The following is a 9,759-nucleotide window of genomic DNA, read 5'->3' as shown; positions in this document are numbered from 1 at the left end:
GGAGTCGCATGGTGTCTCCGCCTCCCACTCACTGTGCGGGCTCGGTTCGCACAGGCCACCTTCCGGTTGGGGAGTTTTAGGGCCAGGGCATCTGCGCTAATGATTGCCCCGGGGGTGCCGGGCCGCTTTGTGGAGACAGATGGTTCAGATTTAGCCCCTTTTTGCGCCGCCCACGGCGGCCGCGCAAAGAAGTCAAGCAGCTGCTTGTCCGGCCCCGCCCAGCATTTCGTGGCGCTCGGTGGCCCCGGGTTGGGTGCCCGAGAGGGACCTGCTCCTCACTATTCCTAGGGGTCTGACTGTATCCATTTGAGGGCTGGGTGGTTTCTGTTGGTAGTGGTGGGATTTCTTTCCCATCTAGATCTCCTACCAATTTCTTTAAGCTGTTGCTCAAATAAACATCTATTATATGTAACTGAAAGACGATTCAGCGCATCTAGTGTCGTGAAAATGAAAGGGGCAGCAAGTGAGAGGAACTGATTTTGGCCTTTGGAATGAGCCTGCTGTGTAGCGGTGCGCTGGAGGGGACTATTTGTCTCTGCCGGCTTCGGTTTCATACTAGAGGGATTTGTTTGGGCACGGTGCGCCTAAAGGCACAGATACCTCGAAGCTGCATTTGCATTTGCGTTTTGCTTGATCGGTTTACAGTTTCTACTGAAATTGTGTGGAAAGGTCTGAGATGTTTGCTATAGTCTACCACCCCCTCTCTACTCCCATCACTCTGGGCACACATTACTTTTGGCAATTCCCCGGTAAAGTTTGCCCACTAAAATTGTGTAGGTTTCTTCAAATTGTTTAAGAAGATCAGGAAAAGGGGGCACAGGACGATAGGAAAGGTCATCGTGAAGTTTCCAAGGTCATATGTCTCAAGGAACCAAATCCGATTTTCTTGCACTTCATAACTCTATTCAAACATCTGGCCCCTAAATCTGATAAAACATTGGTGAATGACAGAAGAATCTGTTTTACGCATGGGGCTTGAGGGATACCTCCAATGTTCCATAAATAATAGTTACTGTAATAATTGTGAGTTCTTATCTGTACATCCCAGATCTGAAGACTAATCCAAACAAAAGCTTATTAACTATATTAATTTAGCTTAACCGAGGAAGAATGATGAGAATAAACAGTTTGTTCTATCCAGCAGACACATCATTCTTCATCTCCATGGACCAGTCTGTGGATTCAATAATTAAATTATGTACTGCTCTTGGCGAATGCCCGGAAAGCAAAAGAGAAAGATGCTTCATTGTTAACTATAGATTTTTGGGTGGCCTTAATAAAATTCAGACTTGAAAGAGCAATATAGATTAAGATGGTGATTTTTAATGTCAAATGGACTTTCCTTGACTGTCTTGTTGCCAATAAAATGTATTATACCCCGAGTCCCTTGTTTCCCTCCCCTGCCCCCCATTCTATTTCTTGATCCTTGGCAGGCTCATCCATAGTCTTTGGATCTTCATAGATGCATTTCTCTTCTTACCAATCTACAGCCAATACATCACCAATTGCTGCTGGTCCTTCAGCCACAACATCATTAAGCTTTTTCCTTCCTCTGCTCGGTAAAGACTGTCATACATAATTTAGTTACTTCTCATCATTCTCCATTTTGGTCAACTCACACATTCCCCTCTGCAATAAATTCAAGATCCTGCTTGCTGCAAACACATTACCCTGAATGTTCCTGCATTTCACTGAAAGTCCCTCATCTTAAAGATGGCATCATTCATAATAGAGGAAGCCCTTCTGATTCATACTTCACAGTTTAAGGTTTCACATATTCTATACCAACAGCAAAACCTGGTAGCCTGGGGGGAAAATACATTTTTTTTGGTATATCTTGCTCATTAATACCTTGTAACATCCAAGTTTGACTACAGGCATTAAATCTTTCTTGCAAAGACCTGTATTTTCGCCTATAATTGAGGATCTTTCTTCACCCAACATAGACACAGAGGTCTACTATGCTTTTAGTCATATATAGATTTGTCAACTATATATTTGTCAAATCTCCTCCTTGCTAGGGAGGGGATTTCATATGGGGGGGACACTATCAGCATGTTGCTAGGGACTATTGTCAGAAGCTTTGGTGTCACTCCTTTAATTATAGGACTGCTTGCAGGTTATCTACTGGTCTATCACGTAATTTAGAATATATTTCAGTATCTCAGATGTGAGAGACCCAGATTAAAAAGACAGAAGTCCAGGTAAGATTCTTCTGGGACTATCTCAGACAGGACTTTGGATGGCATTCATGGATATCTGTTCTACCAAGATACCACCTACTCTTTATCCCACCTCCTGTTTGCCAAGAAAGGATATGCATTGAACCAAGGAGATGGAGGGAAGGGGTCTAGAGAGAGCCAATCTGTGCATCAAGTATGTCATGGGGAAAAGGACACAGGCTGCAGGATTGCCACACTTTGAATTCTAACTACTTCTTACTACCCAAGTGACCTTCAAAAAGCTTTTACATGCTTGAAGTCTCTAGGAGGTTGACAACTTTCATTCGATCATTTTTTTATTAACTCTCTGCTATATTCTAATGCTGCAAGTGCCACAGTGAGCAAGATAAACCAGTCCTTGCTCCCCACCCCACCCCCAATAAATGCAGAACTAAAATTTCATTGTTGGTCCAGTTAACAAAATAATTGTTAATATAAGTTGCCCACTGCAATATCTTTGTTCTTAGTTTAGTGGTCATCAGAAGCTCAACAGATAGTTGGACAAAGAAGGAAAATACCGCTTTGACTATTTTTTGAAAGAATGGTGCTTTTGTTTTCCAGGTTGCAGCCCAAGCTGGAGGAAAGTGTTTAAACCTTGAGAAAGGGAAGGATTGTATAGTATATACTAAGACAAGAAAAAATAAATGAAAATTCTAGGAAAAATATTAAATATGTGGTCTTGTCAATTTATACAATTTTTACGTGTGTTACATCATGAGGTCAGATATTTATGTTCAATGAAAGGAAAACAGATTGCAAATAGACATGACAGAATATTGCTCTAGGGGGGTGGGGGAAGCATGATTCCTAAATAGGAATTTTTCCCATGTTCTTTATTGGTGCATTATAGTTGCACATAATGGGGGGACTTGTAGTTACATATTCTTACATAAACACAATATAATAATATAATTTGGCCAATATTATTCCCCAATATATCCCCTTTCCCTCCTCCTGGTCCCTTTCACCTACTCAACTGATATCCCTTCAGTTTTCATGAGCTACCCCACCACCACCACCAGCAGCACCTTTCTTTTCCTCTAAATAAGATTTTTATTATGAATTGAGGCTACCAATTGCCTTCATCATTCCACATCTTTGAAATTTTAATGATCGATGAGGAAATGTTAATGTGGCATATGCACAGGATCTGGGTGCTTTGCTATATAATCAGAAAATATTTGTTGACTAAATGAACAAATTAATAGAAAGTAATTGTGCCAAATTACTTAGAGCATCCAACACATAAAGGTAAGTCTGTGAACTCTAGCTGTATTCCTCTGCCTCCTTTTTCTTCTTGTTTTAGTAGACATGGAGAAACAGAATACAGGGAATCAAGGGCAAAAAGAATTGTTTCCAAGAGGAAAGAATCTGACTCTTAGGATTTTAGTCTTGGCTCGAAAATGACCATTTATGGCACCAGAATGGACGGCAGCTGGGAAAGCCGTCTGCCTTTTTGTGGTGCAACAGCTCTCCCCATGACTTGCTTTTCCTCTACAGAGCTGAACTTGTAGCCTCTTTCATACATAACTGGTTGAAGTTGATGGAAATTACATGTCTTATCACTTCTTAAAAGAAAAAAAATACATAAAATGTAAATCTAAAAGAAATGGGCAATTTTCTTGTACCACTTTATATTTCTGTGTAAGTTACCAAGTGCCAATCATTCTTACTTTTTAAAATTCAAATTTGTCGAGCAGCATGTAAGCTTTCAGTGTTGTACAAGAAAAGATAATGCTTCAGGTGGAACCATCACTTATGCTAGTTCTGTGGAAATGCCTACCTAAAAAGAATTTATCAGATTGCTGGTTTTATAGAAATATTAACCATCTCATTAAATTACACCCTCTCCTCTGAGGTCACCATGGAATCTCCTGGAGGGTAATCAACAAGGTCCTGAGTGTAGAATTCTTTATTGACATCAGAGTTCTCTCATTTTGTAATGTGTATTTTAACTGGTGTAATAAGGTAAATGCCTGAGAATCGTAAATGAAAGTCCTTGTTAAATTTTATTTGGAAGTTAATGGCTATCATCACCGGCTTGACATGGTGTGCCTTTCCTCAGCTAACTGGGAAGCTCAATGGGTGGAAATTTCTAAAATGAAAAGGCAAGAGTCAAATTAATAGTCTAGTGTTGGGTGTGTGTGTGTGTGTGTGTGTGTGTGTGTGTGTACTTTTTGGTACCAGGGATTGAACCCAGGAGTGCTTAACCACTGAGCCATATCCCTAGCCCTTTTTTATTTTTTATTTTGAGATAGAATCTCACTATGTTGCTCATGGCCTTGCTAAATTGCTGAGGCTGGCCTCAGATTTGCCATCCTCCTGCCTCAGCCTCCCAAGCCACTGGGATTACAGGTGTGTGCCACCAGTCCTGGCTATGGATGTGTGTTTTGAGGGTGACATCTGTGATCCTTCCATGACAACAGCAATGTGTTGTTAGCATGAGGAGATGAAAAGATGTCTTTTACCGAAGTGAACAAACAACAGGAGGAAGGAAGCCTATCCTATATGAACCCCTGTTGACCCTGTTCACAGAAAGAAATCCTCAGCTTTCATATAGGAAGTGAAGGAGAACATGGGAGTAACAAGGCCAGGCCCCATCTTTGACCACCTCTGTCTGCTTCAGTGCTTGATAGACAACTCTAAGATGATGAAAGGTAGAAATCTGTCAGCCATGAAGCATTTTAAGACAGTGTGATCCTAGTAATGCACCTTCAAATTAGCCCTGAATTGAGTTAAATATCAACCGAAGGGAGTGGAATGGCACTGGTGGAATCAGCCTCACGAAAACGAGAGAGATTTAATAGTTTGGTGGTTACAGTAACCACTATCCTGCAAGAAAAATCAATATCAACACAGTGTTAGAATTGCACCAAGGGCTCCTGGAGCTGAGCCATTTCAGTAAAGAATAAACCCGGATTCATTAGAGTAGAAAGTCAGAATGTGGTAGGAGGTCAAACATAAATACACCCTGGGCTCTTTTGTCTGGAAACCCAAGATGTTCTCCTTTCAGGATCGGAGCATTTTTTAAAAGCATAGAATTTACAGAGCTGGAAGTGACCTTAGCAATCACGAAGTCCAGCCCCTTCTTTTTACAGATGAGGAAATAGTGGCCCAGAAAGATTACTTGGCTTGCTGCCGTTCAAACAACTGATCTGGTGAGATTTTCTCCCTACCACGCTGCTCATAAACAGTCTTAGAATCTATGAATCAAACCACAACTGTTATTGTGAGCCTCCTTGGAAGGCACTCTGCTAAGCCTTCAAGGAGCATAAAGAAAGCCAAATCAGCCCTCGCACCCCCGTCCCCTTTGCTGGAGAGAAAACAACATAGCCATCTTAAGCAATATTTAATGGTTCAGTAAGTAGCCAAATAAAACAACAATGAAAGAGCTGCCCCAAAGCAGACCATGATTTTTGTGTGTCTTTTAATCTAAAAAAAAAAAAAAAAAAAAAAAAAAAGTCCTTCCTACCCACCTGAGAAGAAGGTTGTGGACACAGGGGTATCCCAGCTCCCTTCATCATTACTTCCACTTTGCAACATATTCAGTTAATATTCCAGTTTCATGTTTCGAAGAAGTGCAACTTATATAAGATGCAAAGAAGAGGAGCCTGCTCAGACATACAAAATCATTCGCATCTCAACCTTGGTATAAAAAGTTGCACAACAAGGGGAGAAATAGTCCATCGGAGGAAATCTGTACTTTGTTTCTGGAACAAAGCCCAGACAAGGAAGAGTGATTGCCATCTCTTTGCATACTCTAAATATGAAATGTTCATATGCGCTTAACATAATCACAGCCCCTGAGAACCATGGGGTCTCAGGCAAACAAATATACATACGTCCACACGTATATAAACTTTCTGCTTTGTACTTCAATTCTTATTGAAATTGCAGGGCTCACATTACCTTTTAGATAAATGTCATCTACACAAAAAGTGTCACATGACATAAAAAATATGAGTATGCAGGACACCTTCTAGGACTGAAGAACTGTAGAGACTGATCTCTACAAACTAAACCAACAATATCTGCACAATAATGCATACCCCCCCACACACACACACGTAAAATTCCTTATCTTCATTTCCACTCCTTTATATTTTCATATTCATGGCTCCCTGCAAACCCAGAGGATGTACTTCTTGAAAGCCTTTGTTAATAGCCTATTCTGTCCCCTTGCTGTTCTCATGTCACAGCGCAAATGGCATGTGTTGGCAAAAGGTGAGATAGCAAGTTTACATCTTCAAGTGTGATTTCATTTTAAAGCAATCCGTTTTGTTGGTAACAGTCTGCCACTATTCTACCCAGTTTCTATGAGCCAGGCACCCATACAGAGGAAGGAACTTCATTTTACAAAAATGGTGGCAAATTCTATTAGCGATTTTCGTGGCACATTAAGCAGGTTATTATTAGACAGAGCTGACATTTCGCATGCAGAAACATTCTTTTCTTGAGAGTCAAGTGTCATTCAAAAGAGGGAGAAATTATTTAGGATTTTTTAAAACATCAAAGAAATCCCCTGAAAACCCATCCTTATAAATGCCTCCATCATTTGAGGAATCAGGGCTAGAACTGATGCCTTTGATTTCTCTTTGATGCAAACAATAATAGCAGAATGGAATGGCTTTGAGAAACACTCATAAGCAGTGGTCAGGAAAGCAGATCCTTCTTCTGTATCCACAGCTAGACCCCAGCACTGATGGGCAAAAGCCCAGCTGAAGGCCAGTATTATTCATTCGCAATGCACATCACAAAGAACTCCCCCCCTCGCTTCATCCAAACAGAAACTCATCCTCCTGCTGGATAGATAGATATTGCAGCAGCAACTGGGATGCTTGAAGAGTTTTTCACTGCGTATGCCTTTGGAGGTACACATTTGGCTCAGCAGAAGCTAAACATTTTTAAGAGCACAGTAAGAAATAGGCCAGAAAACATCAAAGCTTTATAGCTTTTTAGAAAACTTGATGGTCTTGCTGGTACAACTCCCTATGATATGGTTCAGTTGTAATAACAATGGAAAGTGTATCAGTGCAAACTGCTGATGAAACATCAGAAAATGTAGCCAAGGGTCTTTTAAACACATTTAAGAACTGTTCTTTTGAACTGTGCCTCTTAGCCTTGGAAAACCTCTTCGAGATTTTAAACAGGGCTTTGGATGAACTGCAGAGTGAGAACCTGAAATTATCTCGTGCACTGGAATCAATATCAAGCAATATTTTCTCTTTGAGAGAAATTCAATCTGACAGAAGAGAGTAGCAGCGATAAGGAAACGGGACCCTGGCGAAAAAGCTCGCCTTAGAAATACACTGTAAAGCAGTACAAATTAGGTGATGTCACTAGAGGCAGAAAACCATAGTGACAGAATAAAATGTTATCTGAGCATCAGAATACTTCATTATCACTACCACAGGTCACTAAGCTTCACAAAATGCATCCATCAGCCTTGATGGCCATTTGTGAGCCTCTGCTGGTAGCTAGATGGCACAACAACTAGATGCGTAGCTACCCCTCAATCACGGGAGACCAGGGTTCAAACGGAGGCCTGAGAGCACACACCAAGCTTTGTTAGTCTTGAAGTGCTCTCTAGTGGCCAGATGAACATAAAATTATCTGAAGCTTGGGAGTCACTTCGGAGAAGATTCAAAAAGAATCACCTTGGAAAGGCAAGGTGCAAACCCTTCTAACCGCAATCTGCACCTCCTGGATCCATGGGAATAGTTTAGGAGCAAACTTGTCTTCCCCAACGATTGGGTTGTTGCCCATCATTTATTAAACTCGGCTATGTGATTTCTATGCTGCATATCAGAGGCTTATCAAATGAATGCGGCAGCGTCTAGGTTTGAATGAATCCTAGGACATTTCTAGCAGGTTTATTAAGTAGAACACGAAGCACATTTAGTTTTCCCATCTAATCTGTCTGACTCTGAAAATGCTCTGTGTTGTGCTCCAAAGCCTCTGGGGAGCAAAGGTAGCAGTTTTAGGGAATGTGATAAGGTTCAACTGGCATGTTCCAGATGGTTCCATTTTTATATCTAATATTTATTTATTTATTTAATCCACACAAAAGCTCTCTGATGTAGCAATCATTATCCTTCCAAAGAGCAATGGGTGACACACTTGACCTGTGAAGGGCCAGTAGTGAATATGTTTAGTTGGTGGCTCTGGGTTTTCTGCTGTATCTATGCCTAACCTCAGCCCTGTTGTTGTTATGTAAAAGCAGTTGAGGACACCAGGTAAACTAAAGAGACTGTCTGCATTCAGTAAAACTTTATTTATGGATGTGAAAATGTGAAATTCTTGTAATGTTCACATACTTCAAAATATCATTCTTCTCTTGGTTTCATTTCAACTGTTTCAGAATATAAAACCATTCTTACCTCCAGAGCCATTCAAAACAGGTAACAAGGTCATGCAGAAACTGTGGACTCTGCTCTCTACAAACTAGACTTCGCCAAGTCCTGTGATAAGGAGTCTGAATCCCTGCTAAGAGTCAGTAAGCCGGCTTCGCAGTTGCTTTGGGTGTTTGTCCCCTCCAAAACTCATGATGAATTTAATTCTCAGATTCATGTGTTAATGGTATTCAGAGGTGGGGCCTTTGGGAGGTGATTAAGATAAGTTGAGAGGGGGATAGTAAAGGCTTTTTAAAAGGACAAAGAGACCCCAGGTTAGCATGCTTGCTGAACCTCACCATGCACCTCTTGGGCCTGGCTGCAGAGTCCCCACTAGCAAAAAGATCTCACCAAATATGGCCAATCTTGAACTTCCCAGCCTTCAGAAATGTGAGCCAAATAAAACTTTATGCTTTATTAATTACTGGGTCTGGGAATTCAGTTATAACAACAGAAAAGGGACTAAATGGTCCAACCCACCTGATTGTCCATGCTGGTTGGGTATCACAAGTGATGCCTCCATCTCTAGTGTTATCGAAGCCACTCCTGCCATCAACACTAGATTTTTTTTTTTTTAAGAAAAAGAAAATTTTAAAAAGAACTTGCTCTGGGAAGAGCAAGTCAAAGACAGAGAAAGGAAGGGGAAAAAAAACTCTAGAGGAAACCAATCAGGCATTTAAAAATATGTAGAGTGGTTCCAAGAAAACCACTGTATAAGTCTTTATGAAGATTCCAAAGCAGATGGAAAACACAGTTCTCGGTTCAAAAGGTTTGATATCATATGGGGAACACATTAGAAATTCATGGAAACATAAATTTAAAAACTTGCAGGTGCATAGCCAATAGCCTCCAGCAGCAGGGAAATCCACAGAACAAAAGTTACTTGTGGAGATGGCCCTCTGGGAAGCCAGGACGCTTTCAAAGGTATCAGGCATTAATTCTTCTGTAGTCAGAACAACACTTTTAGGCCACAAAACCCAGGTGAGCAAAATGAAAATGTAAATTTTCTTATTTTTCTAGAATTTAGATTTAACTTCTACTTTGAGCTCTTATACTGTCCAGCCAAAGAAATATAGACCCGGTCATTTCAGGTTTGAAACCAGTGGGTTCAGAATTGCCCCCGCCCTCCTCCTGTCCAGGATGGG

Source organism: Marmota flaviventris, chromosome 3, assembly GCF_047511675.1.
Source record: "Marmota flaviventris isolate mMarFla1 chromosome 3, mMarFla1.hap1, whole genome shotgun sequence".
Lineage (NCBI taxonomy): Eukaryota > Metazoa > Chordata > Mammalia > Rodentia > Sciuridae > Marmota > Marmota flaviventris.
This window is presented reverse-complemented; position numbering follows the sequence as displayed.